This window comes from Hyperolius riggenbachi, chromosome 11 (genome assembly GCF_040937935.1).
Source record: "Hyperolius riggenbachi isolate aHypRig1 chromosome 11, aHypRig1.pri, whole genome shotgun sequence".
Lineage (NCBI taxonomy): Eukaryota > Metazoa > Chordata > Amphibia > Anura > Hyperoliidae > Hyperolius > Hyperolius riggenbachi.
Window position 1 is genome coordinate 30,006,731 of NC_090656.1, and position 23,370 is coordinate 30,030,100.

Here is a 23,370-nt window from a genome sequence, read left to right on the forward strand (position 1 = left end):
GCCCCATTTTTGTACCACAAAGTCTCTGGTCCTTAAAGCGGTATTGCCACCATAAAAATCAAATTTCAACAGCAACTGGTCTGAGTGTATTAAAGAGACACTGAAGCGAGAATAATTCTCGCTTCAGAGCTCGTAGTTAGCTGCTAAAACGCCGCTATCCCGCGGCTAAACGAGGGTCCCTTCACCTCCACCCCCCTTCCCCCCCCCCGCAAAATCAACGACCAAATTGGTCGTAGATTTTGCTGCTCCTAGAGGCAGGGCTAACGGCTGCAGCCCTGCCTCCAGTCGCATCTATCAGCGGCGCATCGCCGCCTCTCCCCTGCCCCTCTCAGTGAAGGAAGACTGAGAGGGGCGGGGGAGAGGCAGAGATACGCGCTGACAGACGCGCGTGGGGCAGGGCTGCGGCGGTTAGCCCTGCCTCAATCCGGAAGAGATCCCCGCTGCACGGAGGGGATTTCGGGGGGTAAGGGATCCCCGTTTAGCCGCGGGATAGCGCCGTTTTAGCAGGGGCACACATGCCCCTGCTAACTATGAGCTCTGAAGCGAGATTTATTCTCGCTTCAGAGTCTCTTTAAGTGATAAAGATGCTAATCCTGCATTCAAAACTTCAAAACGTTTTCTGCTGTTATGGTTTGGAGTTATCACATACTTTAGGAGCAATGGCCCTTTAGTAGTCAGTGCCAAACAGTTGCTGGGTTTTTTTTTTATCTATAATATATTCCACCTCTTCCCTTTATTTCCCTGGCTAGCTGCTTATCTGAAACACGATCCTCTGCTCACTTGTGTTTACAAGCAAGGCTGAGGTGACTCAGTGATTGGAGGAGAAAAGAAAAAAAGTAAATGGGGCAGAAATGAAATCAGGATTTAGCCTAAACTCTGGGCAAAAGGCATGGTTCCCACCAGGAACAGAATTCTCTAAATTTACTATATAACCTTCACTGAACTCAAAACGTGGACAGTACAATACATGTGTTATGTAAGTAGATCAAGTATTTATCTACTTATATCTGTGTTTTTTTTTTCCCTGGCATAGTATGGCTGATCCTACTGCTTTAATACAAACCTGAACTGAATATTAAAAGTCAAATAAACATACACACATTACTTAATAACAGCTTCCTGGTCAGCACACTGGAAGGGCTCGATCACATTAGGGGCGAGTTTTTTTTTTTGTTTTTTTTTGTGCTGGCGATTTTAAAAATCGCCTTAAAAGTGCTTGTGTAATGGTAGTTTATGTGAGTGTTCTCACATAAGCGAAGAGCTTTCTATCCAATCGAAAACGCAGCTCCTGCACCATTTTCAGAGCGTTTGTGATTCCTTAGAAAGTATAGGGAAATCGCAAAACGCTTGAAAAAGCAATTTGAAAAGCAATTTCCCAAGCGCTTGTAATGAATACATTGTATTTATTCATTTCCTGGGCAAAGAGTTCACTTCCTGACTGACGTCATGACGCCTGCGCACTACACTCCGGACATCATGGACTTGATTGACAGTGGAGCTCGTGCAGGCGCAATAGAGGACGACCTCGAGGTCGGCCTCTGCACTGGCGGGGACCCCGGGCAAGCTGCAGCGCTGGACGTATCTGGGGCAACGGGCTGGAGGAAGCCCCAAGTAAGTAGATCGGGGGGAAGCATATTTTGGCTGATGCTTCCTTTAAAAGACAACCGAAGTGACATGTGACATGATGAGAGAGACATGTGTATGTATAGTGGCAAGCACACAGATAACTATGCTGTGTTCCTTTTTTTTGTTTCTCTGCCTGAAAGAGTTAAACATCAGGTATGCAAGTGACAGTTTCTGTCCGGGTCGGACTGGATGAGACTAAAGCATAACCCCCACTGATAAGTAATTACAGCCATAAAACACTTTCCTGTCAGTAAATGGCTTCTGACAGCAGGACTGAGATAAAAAGGGTCAATAATCCATAGATTTGCGCTCTGGCATACTTCAATGAAGGTGTCATTGAGCAGGGACAATGAAACCGTCAAAACTTAAAAACTAGATTTAAATATAAAATAAAACTGTGGGATATCTAAAAAAAAGTCATTTTTAGGTGAAGGAGGATAGATACAATTGTTTTTCTCATCAGTTTATTTTCACCTCGGATGTCCTTTAAGGAAGCCCCAGGTAAGTATAAAACCTGAGATCTCACATCTCAGGTTCACTTTAAATTGATCATAGGTTTAATTTGTTAAAAACATTTATCATAGGTGACATCTTTACTGTTGGCAGGTGCATCACTACGGAATGTTTTGTCCATTGTGTGTTCTATAGGAAGTATAAATAACACTGCATAATAAACAGGGAGGGCTTAGATTAGCAGGGGGCGGGGTTACGTACCAATACACAGTACAGCAATATATAGATATAGGAAGTGCTTCTGATGCTGAAACCAGGATAATTACCGTAGAATTGTGTATCCTGAATACTGTATTACATTCTATTATTTGCCGTTGCAGTGCCTCTTTAAGCAAAAGTTTGACAGTATGATGTGTATAATTGTTTTCAGCACATTATATGTTTTGTTATGGCTGACGGGGAAATTTCCAAACTTCAATCCTTTTCATCTCACAAACAAGTTCCTCAAAGCCCAGCGCTGCAGATTTCTAACAAACCACAAGGATTATGTAAGGCATTGTGTCGCAATGCAAGGACAGATCTACTGTGCAGCTTGCCATGCTAATAGTGTGGCAGCGATATTCAGAGCAGGCCAAACACGGTTCATACAGCCTACTGATTGGTCAGCACATTTCTAGAGCCCCGCGTGATGCAAGATCGTTGCAAAATGTCTTTTCTTTGCTGACATGAACATATTTCTATTTAGTTTTTTTTAAAATGAGTAGGTCCTTTTTTTCTACCCTTTACAATAAGAAATAATCAGGATAACGGGAGCTAAAAGCAATGAGGTTTATTTTCTGTAGTAGAGATGTTTATGTCATTCTTCGGGGGGGTTGGGGGGGGGGGGGGGGTATAGGTCATCCCTGCAAAAATGATAGCATGGGCTGCCTTCGTCCCCGAACCCCATGCGGGTCACCTGATCAGGAGCTGGCAAATGGCAGCAGAGGGTGTTCTGCTGTGAAGAAGCATCTAGAAGCAGGAAAAAAAATTACACATACTCCTCCACACGGGAGAGGAAGGAGGAGGGGCCCCCTGCAATGGCGGGGTTGCAGGGGTAATTGCTACGGCCATGGTCATTGTATAGAATTGACCTCTTGCCAATGGCATAGCTAAGGAACTATGAATCACAGTGCAAGTTTTACAATGGGCCCCCCAGCACTCAAATTCTCCTTCTCCCATATTGCACTGGGGTTGGGTGCTCCCCTTACATAAAAAAGTTAATTGATAGGTCCTCATCTCCACCACAGGACTCCCCCAGCTGCAGTCATGTCCCCGCACCAACCCCCCCCCCAATCCAGTTTGAAGCCACACCTCCCTATAAAAGACACTGAATGCTGTGATAGGCTATCAGGCAGCAGGGAGGAGTGGCTTCAGAAGACACAACTCACTCCTCCCTGTGTACACATGTGACAGGAAAAGGAGTGAATATGGCTCACTGGGAGTGATCAGAAAGGTTGCTGACATGGAGAGGAGCCTGGAGGCCATGATCTAGTGCAACATATATTTCTTTTTTAATTTTGCAAAAGTTCTGTCCCGGATTTACACCACAGGAACCTATAGGCACAGATGTCCTGGCACCGTACAAACACCCCCTGACCCGCTACGCAAGTGTGCTGGCTGTCACTTCTCCCTTACTTCCCATGCCCCTTAAAGGTACAGAGGGTAACCCCAAGTGTTAGGTAGCTAGAAGAACCTCAATATTAAGTAGCTAGAGGTATCCCCAAGTGTTAGGTAGCTAGAAGAACCTCAATATTAAGTAGCTAGAGGTGTCCCCAAGTGTTAGGTAGCTAGAAGAACCTCAATATTAAGTAGCTAGAGGTATCCCCAAGTGTTAGGTAGCTAGAAGAACCTCAATATTAAGTAGCTAGAGGTATCCCCAAGTGTTAGGTAGCCAGAGGTTCCTTCAGTATTAAGTAGCATAGGGAAAGAGGTTAGAAGGCACTCAAGGAGCAGAGTGAGCCACCTTTCCATTAGCAGGTGCCTGTAGGCACGTGCCTACAGTGCCTTATGGTAAATCTGGTCCTGCAAAAGTTACAACATTTTTTTTCCCTCAAAACTTTTTAGAAAGTAATATCTGATATCTCAGAACAACAGAAGGACAGAGATAACAGAGATTCTTATGTTCTGGACATCAGTGAAGACTTACTGAGCAGCCCAGCAGAGAGAAGTATAAGGAGGATGATGGGTGTCGCAGAATGTTCCTTAAGACCTCGTACACATGGTTGATGAAACTTGGCCAAGGTGATGGATAATGAATAAATGTAGCGTGTCTACAGCGCCCCCCGATGTCACCTGACGCCTTGGCCAGCAACGAGTCTGGGGGAACGGTTCAGCCGAGAGCATTTTATTCTGTGGACGCAAATGCAGGCGAATTCCCATTCGGAAAATTGCATATAAAGTTGCATGCTTGTAGTGGAAATGGGCCATAAGACTTTTATGGGCAGTATCTGCATAATGATGCCATTTTTGTCAGTTGTGGGACTTTAAACATATTGCAGTATGACCTCTGCATTTTGCCCATCGTATGAGGAGTTTGTAATAGTGATAATAATAATGGTGTGAGTATATTTTGTATGCAGGTGACTGGCCCTGCTTGTTACTGCATTGTGGATGCAGCTGATGAGTTTCTGAGGTTGGTGACCTCTACATCAGACTCTCCATAAAACCTCCTTTGTCAGCACTTTTATAGGGAAATGTTTACAGTAGTTAAAGCTCAATATAACTTTGGTTGATTTTCTTTCTACACTTTGCACAGAGGAGAGGAATCCATAGCTGTCACGGTGTTAATAAACATGTCAGGAACTAGAGAAGGTGTTCCTCTAAGCAGCCCATGATAGTAGAAGGACGATAGGCTGTTGGCTACTACTGCTGAGTCGAGGATGGTCTTGTCCATGAGTCTGATTGCTAATAGTCCTCAGTGATCTCTGGAGACACCCTTGTGAATTAGATCCAAAAAGATTAGCAAATGCAGCCTCCATATCTTCAAGGGGGTTGTAACACCCAAAAATTAAAAATTGCCCCAAAAAATAGCTAGTGCTCCAAAAATATGTCTAAATTGCTTTTTTTTCTAACATAGGTCACTACGGTATATGTCCCCCAATTTCTTTTTTTTTTTTTTTTTACTTTTTACCTGGTCTGGGTGCCTTTGGGAAGTTCTGTGGAGATTTTTTTAGCAAAAGTAACCAGGCAAATAACAAAAAGATTCCTATTTTGGATAAGATACAGACACTATGACCAGAAGGTGATTGAAACCCCCGGTCCAGTAGAGTTTATACAGTTGTGTAAGCTTGCTGTCTAGGTGATGTTAGCTATGTGTGGCACTGTAAGCTGTGACAGCAGGGAGGAAAAAAGTAACATTGAGCAGAGTAGAATAAAAAAAGACAGAAAAAAGGCAGAAGTGATGTCACTTTTGGCATCATAGAGAAACAGTGAAGATGAAAACTAGCAGAAATATTAGTTTCTTTTTTTCAAATCCCGTTTCTTCTGACAGTGAATACTAAAAATGACACAATAGGTAAGCTAAATAAGCGATTTCTTATACACAGGTACCAACAACCTGTCCAACTATCTTCCAAACTTGTCTGTTGGAAGATAAGTTGGGTGTGTGTACAGCTGACAAACAACCAGATGACCAACTGGTTGTCTGCCTGATCCAGCCGGTGGATTAATCTGACCAACTATCAGGCAGTTTGGAATGTGTGTACAAGTCTTTTGAACAACTTTGTTGGTTTTGAATGCAGACATGTGAAGTGTGTTAGTTGGCATGTTTGTACGCACTTGTCGTATAACAACATGTTGTCTTGTTGTACATTATGTTGGATGTGCGTATGAACCTTTATTGAGTGATTTTTTTTTCAGTTAATATGGCGTTTCACCCCACTTTCATTTTTCAATCAAGGCCCATTAGTCTGGATGGATTGCAAATTGGTGCCTGAGAATGTTGCCACTGAGATGTGTCTTCACCAGATGCAGGCACTAAGCGGCCCTTGTGCCTAATGGGGATTGTCACAATTCTACTCCTGTTCTGTAACAACATCCAGAACTTCTTCAGTCCTCCAACAGTGACATCATCAAGATTTGCTTGATGATATCATCCCCGGAAGGACATGGAGAGGATCAGGCCGTGAGCTGGTACTCCATCCAGCCCCAAAACGAACTCAAGAAAAACTGTAAAAACTTTATGATTTTGTTTTATTATTATTGGGAAGGTCTTTGGTACAAAGTTGCGTCCCAAGTCATGAGTGATGATGAATATGCAAATTCCACTTGGACAGGAACTCAGAAATGTTCATTGTTGGACACACACATTTGCATGGGCTAATGAGATTGGAGAACTGCTGATCAATTACCCATCCATTCGGGAAAATAACCAGCCAGTGCAAATTTCCAGAACCGCTCATGCAAATTCCTGGTTCCCATCATCCTGGAATTTACATAATTGGCACATTTTTGGCTCATTCCCAAGAGACAGTTTGGTAAGTGAGGGTTTTTTTGTGTGCAGGGGACGACCTTGTAAAGAGGAATAAACACCTTCCTAACGTTCCAGAATTTTGTCTATGCGTAGGCCCATCGAATTGCGGCGGTCTCCGATAATCGCTCTAAACGGATGGTTAGCAGTGAACTGAAATAGTAAAAAAGCCTACATCCCAGGAGAAGGCCCAATGCAACAGACTCGCTCCAAACACAAATGTCTGAAATGTGCTGCTTGTGCCAGAAGTCATTACTGCGGCGTGTACAGTAGTGCGCTGCGAGGATCTGTTATTTCAGGCAACACGGAAATATGTCAATTATACAAGAGGTGGGGAAACTGTGCCGCTTTCATCCGCTGTGTCTGTCTTTTGTCTCTGTAGATGCCGGCTGGGAAGATGTCCAGCTCTCTCCGAGACGTGCCGCAAGATGTCCACCGCGAGGTTAACGTTTACTTCCTTTTGTTAGACAAAGAATAAATAAACTTTTCACAACTTGCAGCGTGTATCTTTCTTTTATTGTCTTGGATTTCGGGGTTCCCCAAGTGCCGCTGAAAAAAGGAGGGGGCTGCTGTAGGGCTGGCCGATAATGCAAAGAATGCTCTTGAATGCAACATGGCTTCCAGCTAAAGGACCGTGGGAAGCTGAAAGTGGATTTTCCCCAAATCTTTTATTTCAGGTTTGGACAGAGTGAGACAAACTAATGCAAACCTTTAGGTAACGTATGTAATTCTAATAAATATCATCTGCATTATGTCGATCAGGATCATTCACCAGGCAACCTAAGCAAATGCCTAGTTAGCGTCAAGGGGCCCATCTGTCACCTTCTCTGACCTCTCTCCACTTCAGCTTACCATAAGGACCTCAAGTCTGCTACCATGCCTAGGACCCCATTACATGTTATTCCTTCCCTGGTATTATGCTGACCTCAGTAAGATTCCTCCTGTAACTTTTTCCAATAATGGATTTTTAAATTATTTTTTCCCTTGGCATGTACAGGAGCTGCCACCTTGCTGGTGATGCCAGCACTGTAGATGGTAGAGGAAAAAAAACCTTTTTTTAAACCCACTGTTCAGTTACCTCACTCATGTTATCCATCCACTCATTTATACAAGCATCCTAGACTGAATAAGTGTGACCAGGAAGTGGTCATAAACACTCACTAATGTTAAACTGGACTGCTGTCTAGTCAGTCTGCTCTATTATTTGTTTGGTGCCCTACAGACATCACTAAGGTCTGGTATCCTACAGACATCACTAAGGTTTGGTGCCCTACAGACATCACTAAGGTTTGGTGCCCTACAGACATCACTAAGGTTTGGTGCTCTACAGACATCACTAAGGTTTAGTGCCCTACAGACATCACTAAGGTTTGGTGCTCTACAGACAGCACTAAGGTTTGGTGCTCTACAGACAGCACTAAGGTTTGGTGCCCTACAGACAGCGCTAAGGTTTGGTGCCCTACAGACAGCGCTAAGGTTTGGTGCCCTACAGACATCACTAAAGTTTGGGGCTCTACAGACATCACTAAAGTTTGGTGACCTACAGACATCACTAAGGTTTGGGGCTCTACAGACATCACTAAGGTTTGGGGCTCTACAGACAGCACTAAAGTTTGGTGACCTACAGACATCACTAAGGTTTGGTGCTCTACAGACATCACTAAAGTTTGGTGACCTACAGACATCACTAAGGTTTGGGGCTCTACAGACATCACTAAGGTTTGGGGCTCTACAGACATCACTATGGTTTGGTGCCCTACAGACATCACTAAGGTTTGGTACCCTACAGACATCACAAAGATGTGTTACCCTACAGACAACACTAAGATTTGGTGCCCTACAGACATCACTAAGGTTTGGTACCCTACAGACATCACTAAGGTTTGGTACCCTACAGACATCACTAAGGTTTGGTACCCTACAGACATCACTAAGGTTTGGTATCCTACAGACATCACTAAGGTTTGGTACCCTACAGACATCACTAAGGTTTGTTACCCCACAGGCATCACTAAGGTTTGGTGCCCTACAGACATCACTAAGGTTTGGTGCCCTACAGACATCACTAAGGTTTGGTGCCCTACAGACATCACTAAGGTTTGGTACCCTACAGACATCACTAAGGTTTGGTGCCCTACAGACATCATTAAGGTTTGGTACCCTATAGATATCACTAAGGTTTGGTGCCCTACAGACATCACTAAGGCTTGGTTTCCTACAGACATCACTAAGGTTTGTTACCTTACAGACATCATTAAGATTTGGTGCCCTACAGACATCACTAAGGTTTGGTGCTCTACAGACAGCACTAAGGGTTGGTGCTCTACAGACAGCACTAAGGTTTGGTGCCCTACAGACATCACTAAGGTTTGGTATCCTACAGACATCACTAAGGTTTGGTTCCCTACAGACATCACTAAGATTTGGTGCCCTACAGACACCACTAAGGTTTGGTACCCTACAGACATCACTAAGGTTTGTTACCCTACAGACATCACAAAGATGTGTTACCCTACAGACATCACTAAGGTTTGGTGCCCTACAGACATCACTAAGGTTTGGTACCCTACAGACATCACTAAGATTTGGTGCTCTATAGACATCACTAAGGTTTGTTACCCTACAGACATCACAAAGATGTGTTACCCTACAGACAACACTAAGATGTGGTGCCCTACAGACATCACTAAGGTTCGGTACCCTACAGACATCACTAAAGTTTGGTGCCCTACAGACATCACTAAGGTTTGGTACCCTACAGACATCACTAAGGTTTGGTACCCTGCAGACATCACTAAGGTTTGGTACCCTGCAGACATCACTAAGGTTTGGTGCCCTACAGACATAACTAAGGTTTGGTACCCTACAGACATCACTAAGGTTTGGTACCCTCCAGACATCACTAAGGTTCGGTACCCTACAGACATCACTACGGTTTGTTACCCTACAGACAACACTAGGGGCTCGATTCACCAAGCGGTGCAAAGTGTTAGCACAGTGGTGAAAAGGCCCTTATCACGCCTAAAGTCACTTTAGGCATGATAAGAAGAAACTCGCGCGAAGTTGCCGCGCATACGCGCGAAGCTCCCATTAAGCCCTATGGGACTTTGCGCGCGCTCTCACGGTAACTTCGCGCGAAGAGCAGGAAAAATCGGTGATAACTCAGTGGTGAAAAGGTCATCACGCCTAAAGTCTTTTAGGCGTGATAACTGGGTTATCACCGCTTTGTGAATCGAGGCCTAAGATTTGGTGCCCTGCAGACATTACTAAGGTCTGGTGCTCTACAGACATCACTAAGGTTTGTTATCCTACAGACATCACTAAGGTTTGTTACCCTACAGACATCACAAAGATGTGTTACCCTACAGACAACACTAAGATTTGGTGCCCTACAGACATCACTAAGGTTTGGTACCCTACAGACATCACTAAGGTTTGGTACCCTACAGACATCACTAAGGTTTGGTACCCTACAGACATCACTAAGGTTTGGTATCCTACAGACATCGCTAAGGTTTGGTACCCTACAGACATCACTAAGGTTTGTTGCCCCACAGGCATCACTAAGGTTTGGTGCCCTACAGACATCACTAAGGTTTGGTGCCCTACAGACATCACTAAGGTTTGGTACCCTACAGACATCACTAAGGTTTGGTGCCCTACAGACATCATTAAGGTTTGGTACCCTATAGATATCACTAAGGTTTGGTGCCCTACAGACATCACTAAGGCTTGGTTTCCTACAGACATCACTAAGGTTTGTTACCTTACAGACATCATTAAGATTTGGTGCCCTACAGACATCACTAAGGTTTGGTGCTCTACAGACAGCACTAAGGTTTGGTGCTCTACAGACAGCACTAAGGTTTGGTGCCCTACAGACATCACTAAGGTTTGGTATCCTACAGACATCACTAAGGTTTGGTTCCCTACAGACATCACTAAGATTTGGTGCCCTACAGACACCACTAAGGTTTGGTACCCTACAGACATCACTAAGGTTTGTTACCCTACAGACATCACAAAGATGTGTTACCCTACAGACATCACTAAGGTTTGGTGCCCTACAGACATCACTAAGGTTTGGTACCCTACAGACATCACTAAGATTTGGTGCTCTATAGACATCACTAAGGTTTGTTACCCTACAGACATCACAAAGATGTGTTACCCTACAGACAACACTAAGATGTGGTGCCCTACAGACATCACTAAGGTTCGGTACCCTACAGACATCACTAAAGTTTGGTGCCCTACAGACATCACTAAGGTTTGGTACCCTACAGACATCACTAAGGTTTGGTACCCTGCAGACATCACTAAGGTTTGGTACCCTGCAGACATCACTAAGGTTTGGTGCCCTACAGACATAACTAAGGTTTGGTACCCTACAGACATCACTAAGGTTTGGTACCCTCCAGACATCACTAAGGTTCGGTACCCTACAGACATCACTACGGTTTGTTACCCTACAGACAACACTAGGGGCTCGATTCACCAAGCGGTGCAAAGTGTTAGCACCGTGGTGAAAAGGCCCTTATCACGCCTAAAGTCACTTTAGGCATGATAAGAAGAAACTCGCGCGAAGTTGCCGCGCGTACGCGCGAAGCTCCCATTAAGCCCTATGGGACTTTGCGCGCGCTCTCACGGTAACTTCGCGCGAAGAGCAGGAAAAATCGGTGATAACTCAGTGGTGAAAAGGTCATCACGCCTAAAGTCTTTTAGGCGTGATAACTGGGTTATCACCGCTTTGTGAATCGAGGCCTAAGATTTGGTGCCCTGCAGACATTACTAAGGTCTGGTGCTCTACAGACATCACTAAGGTTTGTTATCCTACAGACATCACTAAGGTTTGTTACCCTACAGACATCACAAAGATGTGTTACCCTACAGACAACACTAAGATTTGGTGCCCTACAGACATCACTAAGGTTTGGTACCCTACAGACATCACTAAGGTTTGGTACCCTACAGACATCACTAAGGTTTGGTACCCTACAGACATCACTAAGGTTTGGTATCCTACAGACATCGCTAAGGTTTGGTACCCTACAGACATCACTAAGGTTTGTTGCCCCACAGGCATCACTAAGGTTTGGTGCCCTACAGACATCACTAAGGTTTGGTGCCCTACAGACATCACTAAGGTTTGGTACCCTACAGACATCACTAAGGTTTGGTGCCCTACAGACATCATTAAGGTTTGGTACCCTATAGATATCACTAAGGTTTGGTGCCCTACAGACATCACTAAGGCTTGGTTTCCTACAGACATCACTAAGGTTTGTTACCTTACAGACATCACTAAGGTTTGGTGCCATACAGACATCACTAAGGTTTGGTACCCTGCAGACATCACTAAGGTTTGGTACCCTACAGACATCACTACGGTTTGTTACCCTACAGACAACACTAAGATTTAGTGCCCTGCAGGCATTACTAAGGTCTGGTGCTCTACAGACATCACTAAGGTTTGGTATCCTACAGACATCACTAAGGTTTGGTACCCTACAGACATCACTAAGGTTTGGTGCCCTACAGACATCACTAAGGTTTGGTGTCCTACAGACATCACTAAGGTTTGGTACCCTACAGACATCACTAAGGTTTGGTACCCTACAGACATCACTACGGTTTGTTACCCTACAAACACTACTAAGATTTGGTGCCCTGCAGACATTACTAAGGTCTGGTTCTCTACAGACATCACTAAGGTTTGTTATCCTACAGGCATCACTAAGGTTTTTTACCCTACAGACATCACAAAGATGAGTTACCCTACAGACAACACTAAGATTTGGTGCCCTACAGACAGCACTAAGGTTTGGTACCCTACAGACATCACTAAGGTTTGGTATCCTACAGACATCACTAAGGTTTGGTACCCTACAGACATCACTAAGGTTTGGTACCCTACAGACATCATTAAGGTTTGTTACCCCACAGACATTACTAAGGTTTGGTGCCCTACAGACATCATTAAGGTTTGGTACCCTATAGATATCACTAAGGTTTGGTGCCCTACAGACATCACTAAGGCTTGGTTCCCTACAGACATCACTAAGGTTTGGTGCCCTACAGACATCACTAAGGTTTGGTACCCTGCAGACATCACTAAGGTTTGGTACCCTACAGACATCACTAAGGTTTGGTACCCTACAGACATCACTAAGGTTTGGTGCCCTACAGACATCACTAAGGTTTGGTACCCTATAGACATCACTAAGGTTTGGTGCCCTACAGACATCACTAAGGTTTGGTACCCTATAGATATCACTAAGGTTTGGTGCCCTACAGACATCACTAAGGCTTGGTTCCCTACAGACATCACTAAGGTTTGGTACCCTACAGACATCACTAAGGTTTGCTGCCCTACAGGCATCGCTAAGGTTTGGTACCCTACAGACATCACTAAAGTTTGGTACCCTACAGACATTACTAAGGTTTGTTACCCTACAGACAGCACTAAGGCTTGGTGCCCTACAGACATCACTAAGGTTTGGTGCCCTACAGACATCATTAAGATTTTGTGCCCTACAGACAACACTAAGGTTTGGTGCCCTACAGACATCATTAAGATTTGGTACCCTACAGACATCACTAAGGTTTGGTGCCCTACAGACATCACTTAGGTTTGGTACCCTACAGACATCACTAAGGTTTGTTACCCTACAGACAACACTAAGATTTGGTGCCCTACAGACATCACTAAGGTTTGGTGCCCTACAGACATAATTACGATTTGGTACCCTACAGACATCACTAAGGTTTGGTGCCCTACAGACATCACTTAGGTTTGGTGCCCTACAGACATCACTAAGATTTGGTGCCCTACAGACATCACTAAGGTTTGGTGCCCTACAGACATCACTAAGGTTTGGTGCCCTACAGACATCACTAAGGTTTGGTGCCCTACAGACATCACTAAGGTTTGGTGCCCTACAGACATCACTAAGGTTTGGTGCCCTACAGACATCACTAAGGTTTGGTACCCTGCAGACATCACTAAGGTTTGGTACCCTACAGACAACACTAAGATTTGGTGCCATGCAGACATTACTAAGGTCTGGTGCTCTACAGACATCACTAAGGTTTGGTATCCTACAGACATCACTAAGGTTTGGTACCCTACAGACATCACTAAGGTTTGTTACCCCACAGACATCACTAAGGTTTGGTGCCCTACAGACATCACTACGGTTTGTTACCCTACGGACAACACTTAGATTTGGTGCCCTGCAGACATTACTAAGGTCTGGTGCTCTACAGACATCACTAAGGTTTGGTATCCTACAGACATCACTAAGGTTTGGTACCCTACAGACATCACTAAGGTTTGTTACCCCACAGACATCACTAAGGTTTGGTGCCCTACAGACATCACTAAGGTTTGGTGCCCTACAGACATCACTAAGGTTTGGTACCCTACAGACATCACTAAGGTTTGGTGCCCTACAGACATCACTAAGGTTTGGTACCCTATAGATATCACTAAGGTTTGGTGCCCTACAGACATCACTAAGGTTTGGTACCCTATAGATATCACTAAGGTTTGGTGCCCTACAGACATCACTAAGGCTTGGTACCCTACAGACATCACTAAGGTTTGGTGCCCTACAGACATCACTAAGGTTTGTTACCCTACAGACATCACTAAGGTTTGTTACCCTACAGACATCACTTAGGTTTTTTACCCTACAGACATCACTAAGGTTTGTTACCCTACAGACATCACTAAGGTTTGTTACCCTACAGACATCACTTAGGTTTGGTTCCCTACAGACATCACTAAGGTTTGGTGCCCTACAGACATCACTAGGGTTTGGTGCCCTACAGACATCACTAGGGTTTGGTACCCTACAGACAATACTAAGGTTTGGTTCCCTACAGACATCACTAAGGTTTGGTTCCCTACAGACATCACTAAGGTGTGTTACCCTACAGACATCACTTAGGTTTGGTGCTCTACAGACATCACTAAGGTTTGCTGCCCTACAGACATCACTTAGGTTTGGTACCCTACAGACATCACTAAAGTTTGGTACCCTACAGACATCACTAAGGTTTGGTGCCCTACAGACATCACTAAGGTTTGCTGCCCTACAGACATCACTTAGGTTTGGTACCCTACAGACATCACTAAAGTTTGGTACCCTACAGACATCACTAAGGTTTGGTGCCCTACAGACATCACTAAGGTTTGCTGCCCTACAGACATCACTTAGGTTTGGTACCCTACAGACATCACTAAAGTTTGGTACCCTACAGACATCACTAAGGTTTGTTACCCTACAGACAACACTAAGATTTGGTGCCCTACAGACATCACTAAGGTTTGGTGCCCTACAGACATAAGTAAGATTTGGTACCCTACAGACATCACTAAGGTTTGGTGCCCTACAGACATCACTTAGGTTTGGTACCCTACAGACAATACTAAGATTTGGTGCCCTACAGACATCACTAAGGTTTGGTGCCCTACAGACATCATTAAGATTTGGTACCCTACAGACATCACTAAGGTTTGGTGCCCTACAGACATCACTAAGATTTGGTGCCCTACAGACATCACTAAGGTTTGGTGCCCTACAGACATCACTATGGTTTGGTGCCCTACATACATCACTAAGGTTTGGTGCCCTACAGACATCACTAAGGTTTGGTACCCTGCAGACATCACTAGGGTTTGGTGCCCTACAGACATCACTAAGGTTTGGTGCCCTACAGACATCACTAAGGTTTGGTGCCCTACAGACATCACTAAGGTTTGGTACCCTACAGACATCACTAAGGTGTGGTGCCCTACAGACATCACTAGGGTTTGGTACCCTACAGACAATACTAAGGTTTGGTACCCTACAGACATCACTAAGGTTGGTATCCTACAGACATCACTAAGGCTTTGTGTCCCGCAGACATCACTAAGGCTTGGTGCCCTACAGGCATCACTAAGAATTGATACCCTACAGACAATACTAAGGTTTGGTATCCTACATGCATCACTAAGTTTTGGTGTTCTACAGACATCACTAAGATTTGGTATCTTTCAGACATCTTATGATGGGCAGTCAGACAGGTTTGCACTGACCAGTTAGAGGGTTTTATGATGGGCAGCCAGAAAGGCTTATACTGGTCAGACAGAGAGTCTTATGATGGGCAGACAGGCTTACACTGGCCATAAAGAGGGTCTTATGATGCGAAGACAAGCTTACGCTGGACAGATAGAGGCTCTTATGATGAGCAGTCATACAGGTTTACATTGGCCAGTTACAGGGGCAAATCCAGGATTTCCAAGGGGGGGGGGGGTTCCTGAAAGTGGCGTGTGGGCGTGGCCAAAATATGGTGTGGGTGGAGCCAAATACTAGCAGTTTCTAGGCTAAATTGCACCCAGGGTGAGGGCGTAAAATGCGCCCCCAACGTGGAGACAGGTATAGGTGCCCGCAGTATAGGTAGCCAGCTATAGGTCCCCCCCCCCCAGTATAGGTAGCCCATATAGTTGCCCCCAGTATAGGTTAGATAGGTATATGCCCCCCAGTATAGATTAGATAGGTATATGTCCCCCAGTATAGATTAGATAGGTATATGCCCCCCAGTATAGGTTAGATAGGTATATGCCCCCCAGTATAAATTAGATAGGTATATGCCCCCCAGTATAGGTTAGATAGGTATATGCCCCCAGTATAGGTTAGATAGGTATATGCCCCCCAGTATAGGTTTGATAGGGATATGCCCCCCAGTATAGGTTAGATAGGGCTATGCCCCCCAGTATAGGTTAGATAGGGCTATGCCCCCCAGTATAGGTTAGATAGGGCTATGCCCCCCAGTATAGGTTAGATAGGTATATGCCCCCCAGTATAGGTTAGATAGGTATATGCCCCCCAGTATAGGTTAGATAGGTATATGCCCCCCAGTATAGGTTAGATAGGTATATGCCCCCCAGTATAGATTAGATAGGTATATGCCCCCCAGTATAGGTTAGATAGGTATATGCCCCCCAGTATAGGTTAGATAGGTATATGCCCCCCAGTATAGGTTAGATAGGTATATGCCCCCCAGTATAGGTTAGATAGGTATATGCCCCCCAGTATAGGTTAGATAGGTATATGCCCCCCAGTATAGGTTAGATAGGTATATGCCCCCCAGTATAGATTAGATAGGTATATGCCCCCCAGTATAGGTTAGATAGGTATATGCCCCCCAGTATAGATTAGATAGGTATATGCCCCCCAGTATAGGTTAGATAGGTATATGCCCCCCAGTATAGATTAGACAGGTATATGCCCCCCAGTATAGGTTAGATAGGTATATGCCCCCCAGTATAGATTAGATAGGTATATGCCCCCCAGTATAGGTTAGATAGGTATATGCCCCCCAGGATAGATTAGATAGGTATATGCCCCCCAGTATAAGATAGGTGAAGGAAGGTGCCCGCCCCCTGTGTGGGGAGAAGATTGCCCGGGGGAGAAAAGACAGAATAAAATGATGGAGGCGCCAGCCGCGCTAATAAGGGATGCGGGAGACGGCTTTATTCCTCGCTCCCTCCCTCCCTCCCTCTGAATGCCCCTCGCCTGCGGTGAATGTGTGCCCGGCTCCCCCATGAGTGTGTGCACAGCGGAGCGGTAGGTCCTCTTACCGCAGATCAGGCGCACCAGCAAGTTTCTCTGCTTCCTGTGACGTCATGGTAAACAGGAAGCATGAGACTCCAGTTGCTGGTGCGCCTGATCTGCGGTAAGAGGACCTACCGCTCCGCTGCGCACACACTCATGGGGGAGCCGGGCACACATTCACCGCAGGCGAGGGGCATTCAGAGGCGAGGGAGGGAGGGAGCGAGGAATAAAGCCGGCTCCCGCATCCCTTATTAGCGCGGCTGGCGCCTCCATCATTTTCTTCTGTCTTCTCTCCCCAGCCGGCCGGGCCATGCGGCAGCCCCACTTCCGGTCTCGGTGCAGGGGGGTGTTCTAGACACCCAGAACAACCCCCTCCGTGCGCCACTGAGTTAGAGTGTCTTATGATGGCCAGGCAGACAGGTTTACAGGTCTTATGCTTGCCAGCCTCATCTCCTTATTAGATGCTGAAAAGCATGGCCCAGGATGACATTATTAAGTCAAAGGCCAGCAGAAACGCGTCAGCCCCTCCCCAGTCTAATGTCTGAATTCATGCATAATGTGGACATTAAATCTGCAAGAGTAGCTCGGATTCAGCTCGGTGTAAAAATAGTCATTTAAGTTATTTTCCAGTGAATTTTGGCCAGGCGGAGATGCTGATCCGCGCTGGAGATGGGAGCAGCGAGACGATTGCATTTTAACCCCCAGGGGAACTAATTAGTGTTCTCTTTTTTTATGTGGTTTCACAAACACCAATGCGGGGAGTTGGTTGGGGCTGGAATAATGGCCTCTACTTCTCTGCAGTCTTCAATCTTAAGGAAGCTCTCCAGCCCTGAATTAGGAGGAGACACTGCCAGCCGAATCCCCTGCACCTTATGTCGGCTTAATGGAGAAGAGATGTTGGGAGTGACTTCTCTGATGCTGATGTTACAGCTATGAAGGCAATCTGCTGGTTGGGAACAGGTAGGTGGCTGCATAATAAAAGTCATCTAAGTAAAGAACAACTTGCTCCAGGATGGTGAGAGTTGTTCTGAGAACTTGTCAATCACAAAACTGCCAGCATCAAACCAATATGAGCCAAAATCATAGATGTATTTACCAGTAGGCAGTGGGATGGTCATGGTCATGTCTAGGAGAACTCATGGAGAAGCATGTGATTTGTTTGATCATCTGATAGATTTGCAAAGCTCTGATTTGCTGTGATCACATCCTGATTTAGCACATGATCATGGCTAACAAATCAGAGACTTGCATATCCATCACCTGACCAAACTCATCACATGCTTCTCCATGAGTTCTCCTAGACATGACATGACCATCACTAGAGGCCAGCGCTAGGAACATCACAATGTAGGGACAGTATCCAATGAACATTATTTTCTATTTTGATTTTTTTAATTATATTATTGCCTCCTGCCTTCATAGGCCCAATATTTGTATTGAAATTCAATGGCAGAAGTATGGAGTGGCGGATGTACAACACAGCAGGAAACACGCTTTAACTTGTTCCAGTCTATCCTCTCACCTTGGGGTTGATTCACTACAACAAATAGCGTGCCTTATCAGAGTTAACATGACTTATCAGCGTTAACATGCCTTATCAGAGTTAATGTGCCTTATCAGAGTAGCTTATCGATCTCTACGAACGTATGCCTGCTAATTGGCAATGACGAGAGCTCCACTCGTCCTGCCCTGAGCTCCTGCGGGTCCAATCACTTTAAAGGACATTATCCCCCCACTTTGATTGGCCCAATAGGCTGCCTGTGAAGTTTCCTGTCAAGTGACAGGCAGCCTATTGGGCCAATCAAAGTGGGGGGATAATGTCCTTTAAAGTGATTGGCCCCGCAGGGCCTCAGGTCAAGACGAGTGGAGCTCTCGTCATTGCCAATAAGCAGGCATAAGTTCGTAGCGCTCGCTTTGCTACTCTGATAAGGTGCCTTAACTCTGATAAGGCATTTTAACTCTGATAAGGCACGCTATTTGTTATAGTGAATCAACCCCAATGAATGGTCAGGTAAGAACCTCCTTACAGGAAGTGACATCAAAAATTACAGGGTGGTTATTATCAGAGTTTACTTTGAGAGTGGCAGGAAATTTAGAACTGTGTCTGCCTGGCATATCCACTATCCTGATTGGACGACATTTTAGCTCTCCACTGTCAGGACTCTGGCTGATACAATAAGCTCTCTCTACTACCCTGGCCACCTTTCTGTCAAAACCTTTATCCAGGCCCGGATTTACCTCATGGGAGCCTACAGGCTCAGATGGCCTGGCACCTTAGACTCCGCCCTCCATGAACCTACAAACCCCCACCAAAGTGCAGCAAGTGTGCTGGCTGTCCAAGCTGTCACTTCTCCCTTACCGATCACAGGCAGCTACAGGTGCCCCTTAGCAGGGCCGGATTTAGGCCAAGGCCTAACCTAGGCCATGGCCTAGGGCTCCACAGGAGCAAGGGCACCAAAGCAGCAGGCTAAACTGCAAGCTTGCAAATGCTGAACCAAATGCTGCAATGCAGGTAGATCAGGCGAGTACCTGACCGCGGTACTCTGCTGCTGGCCGCCTGTGAAGCAGCCACCTTGCTCTCTGTTCATGTTTGCATTGTGGCCGGTGGCTATGGACTTAGGCAGCTTTGGAGACAGAAAGGAAGAGGAAGCTTCTGCACTGGAGAAATGAATGACACAGATGGCAGCTGCGGTGTGAAAGCAAGCTGGCTACCTATACTGAAAGGTGGAGTGGGGGAAAGGAGAGATTAAGGGAAGGGAATAATCTGGCTACCTATACTGGAGGAAAAGGGAGGAGTTATCTAGCTACGTATACTAGAGGGGAGGGGGAGGAGTCATCTGGCTACCTATACTGGAGGGAAAGGGAGGAGTCATCTAGCTACGTATATTAGAGGGGAGGGGGAGGAGTCATCTGGTTACCTATACTGGAGGGAAAGGGGGAGGAGTCATCTGGCTACCTATACTGGGGGGGTCATCAGGCTACCTATACTAGCGGAAAGGGGGAGGGGGTCATCTCGCTACCTATACTGAAGGGGGGTGGCTGGTGACGGTGGCCTTGGGCGGTAAAGAGTACAAATCCGGCCCTGCCGCTTAGTATTAGGTAGCCAGAGGTACCCCCAGTATTAAGAAGTTAGAGGTGCCCCCAAGTATCAGGTAGCTAGAGGAACCTCAGTATTAAGTGGCTGGAGGTGCCCCTGGCTGAAGGCAGATCTTGTTGGTGGAATGCAGAGAGCTGGGTGAGTAACCTCTCATTTAAACTCTCTCATCAGGACTCTGTATAGGGAAGGAGGGAGGGAGGTACTTGGGGAAGGGAGTGAACCGCCTTTCTATCATCAGGTGCCTGTAGACATGTGCCTACAGTGCCAAATGGAAAATCCGGTCCTGCCTTTATCCCTGTATTGCACCATTAAACCCAATGCTATGCTCTGTTACAGTACTTTGGAGGGTATGGCATCATCATTTAAGGGTAAACTAGGGAGCACCACCCTTAAGGCCGGTTTCACACCTATTATTATTAGAAACCGGCCATCAGGTGACCCTGTGCCACCGTATGGCGACACTGTCATATGCGTAGCACCACCCCCTGCTCAGTGACGTACTCCCTGCAGTCCCCAATCAAAAAAAGGGATGAGTTGGCAACATTGGAAGCCATAAAGCAGTGGGGACAGCCAGGCAGCACTGGGACAGCTATAAAGCAGTAGCTGGGGACAGCCAGGCAGCACTGGGACAGCCATAAAGCAGTGGGGACAGCCAGGCAGCACTGGGACAGCTATAAAGCAGTGGCTGGGGACAGCCAGGCAGCACTGGGACAGCCATAAAGCAGTGGGGACAGCCAGGCAGCAGTCGGGAGAGCAAGTGAGACCTCTTGCACAATACATGCAATTCTGATTTTTTTATACAATCCGATTTTTGATTCCGATTTAAAAACGTAGCAGCATGCAGTACTTTTAAAAAAAAAAAATCAGAATAAAAAAAATCGGAATCTTGTAAGCGGGAGTGAGAAGAGGTGACCAGAGAGGAAGACAGAATATTCTTAGTAGAGCAGAGATTGCGTGTAGGATGGGATCTAAAAATAAGTCTATTTAAACAAGGAAGTGCTGGGTTGATAGGTGTGTTGTAGATAGTTTGTAGTGGGGAGCAGGGGCTGTGCTAGGATTCTAAGAGATCCGGGGAACTTTTTGGGCACTCCAGATGGAAAATGGGTGTGGCTACATGGGTGGAGCCAAATTTATATGAACTTAACAGTGGTTTAAGTAGCCTTGCCCAGCAAAATGTTGGATGAAGACGCCTCTCCATTAATAACACAAATGCAGCATATCACATAAATAGGCAGCGTCACTTAAACATAACTAGGCAAAGTTACCTGGCATCGTGCTGGTTAGTCTGGCTTTCTGCAGGGTGGGCTGGCCTGCCACCAGGTTATCTGGCAGTTCTCCCCATAGCATTCCCCGACCTTCTAGTGCACCCCCTCTCATGCTCCCACGGTCCCCCATCGAGGCACCACAACTCCCAGCATGCCCTCATAGAAGAAACACAGCTCCTTGCATGCCCCCATAAAGGCATCACAGCGCCCAGCATGGCACCACAGCACCCAGTGTGCCCATATAGAGGCACCCATCATACCCCCAATTGATGCCCTACAGCTCCCAGTATGCCCGCCATTGAGGCACCACAGCTGACTCTGCCTGGAGGACATCAGGGGCACCCCAGAATACATATGGGGCACGTGCCACTGATATTTGGGGATAGCAACGGCCCTGGTGGGGAGTGTGGAAGCTGCCATCTTTCTTTCTTTTAGTAAACTGTTTCTCCGCTGGCTGTTGTGCTGATTCTGTACCTCTAGTAGCCTTTGAATCTGTGACCCCGGAACAGACATGCAGCTGGGGTTATCTGTCCGGCCCGAATGCTTGTTCCTGTTGTGCTCCAGACGTTACTAAAGAGTACAGAATGGCAACAGGCATTGGCAGACGGCTCAGTACAGATTTCCTAGCAGATAGTCCCGGTATAAATTCTCCGTATAACGAGATCTCACTAAACCCCCAGAACCTTGCGCAAACTTGCAAATTGTATTTTCTTTCCTGCTCAGTTTCATTTTCCTAATTTTAATTGCTTGTCATGTGCTAAGCGATTCTGAGCCTCCGATCGGGCCTGGGGCTAGAAGCCACCACCTGCCCAAGACTCAACGACCCATCTGGGGGCCTGTGCGGTGGGAGCAGTTGGGACTTGCTGCTCCAGGGGAGGAATCTCAACCCTCCTCGGCTCAGAGCCAGAATATGCAATAGAGAGGAAATAATTAATTAAGGACGGGGGAGCTTAGACAGACATTATTCTTCAGCGCGTAGGTAGAGGTGGTGGAAGCTCGGGAGGCAGCAGAGGGCTGTGGCTGGCGACAGAGGACCTTGCAGGAAAGCTCTGGGAAGCCCACCAAGAGCTATCGTGAGGGTTCATCAAGCGCTGGGGGAAAACGGCCCATTAGGAAGTCTATTAAGGCGACATTAGATAGGTGTGAGATGATTTCCAAGCTCTTGAAAGGGGGTGATCGCAGAAGCAGGACATTAGCGACCTAATAGATACATTTACCACTTATTACCTTGTGATAAAACACCTCTATGTGCTAAAGTGGATTCAATCATCATGAAGGCCAGGAAACCGTGAGCACATGGCCGGTCCAGGGAAGGCGCGTACACGCTTGCACAAGCGCACGCACGCAAAAGTCAGGTCTGGCCAGTAAAAGGGAGGGAGAGAAGCCTGTGTGTACCAAGGGGGTGTTAAGAGGCTTCCAGGAACCGGTTGTCTTCACCCACTATTTATTAGTGGCTCTGGGCTGTGCGGCCTAACCTCGCTGTAATAAGCACTGCACAGTAAATCTGGGTTCTCTGGCCATAAACAGCTCTTTTAAGACTCTCCTGAGCCGCTGTGCAGATCAAGCGCTCAGAAAAGCGGCCGCAATGTCACACAGGCAGCTGGAAACCCCAATTGCTGGCCCAGCTTAGCATCCCTCAGTGAGAGGAACTCTATAGGTAAGCATGGCCAGGGGTAAGGAACAGAACAAAGACCAGCCACAGGAGCTGTGGCCACAGATGACTCAGCCATATAGACAGGAGAGAGAAGTGGTGAGAATCAGTGTTGCCAACTCTTACCCAATCAGTTAATGAGAACCTGAACTGAAAATAAAAAG

At 46.2% G+C, this 23,370-nt stretch overlaps 1 protein-coding gene and 1 long non-coding RNA gene across 11 annotated transcripts in view; one reads left to right on the plus strand and one right to left on the minus strand.

The window, feature by feature from the left end:
* The window catches only part of LOC137537673 (uncharacterized), a 43,352-nt gene extending 36,273 nt beyond the window's left edge, over nucleotides 1–7,079 (plus strand). Inside the window, exon 2 of the long non-coding RNA XR_011024653.1 lies at nucleotides 6,969–7,079. This is a non-coding gene — a long non-coding RNA (uncharacterized lncRNA). The remainder of the gene's footprint in view (nucleotides 1–6,968) is intronic.
* ZFHX3 (zinc finger homeobox 3) overlaps nucleotides 1–23,370 on the minus strand; it is a 1,434,500-nt gene that overhangs the window by 189,942 nt on the left and 1,221,188 nt on the right. The window lies entirely within an intron of this gene.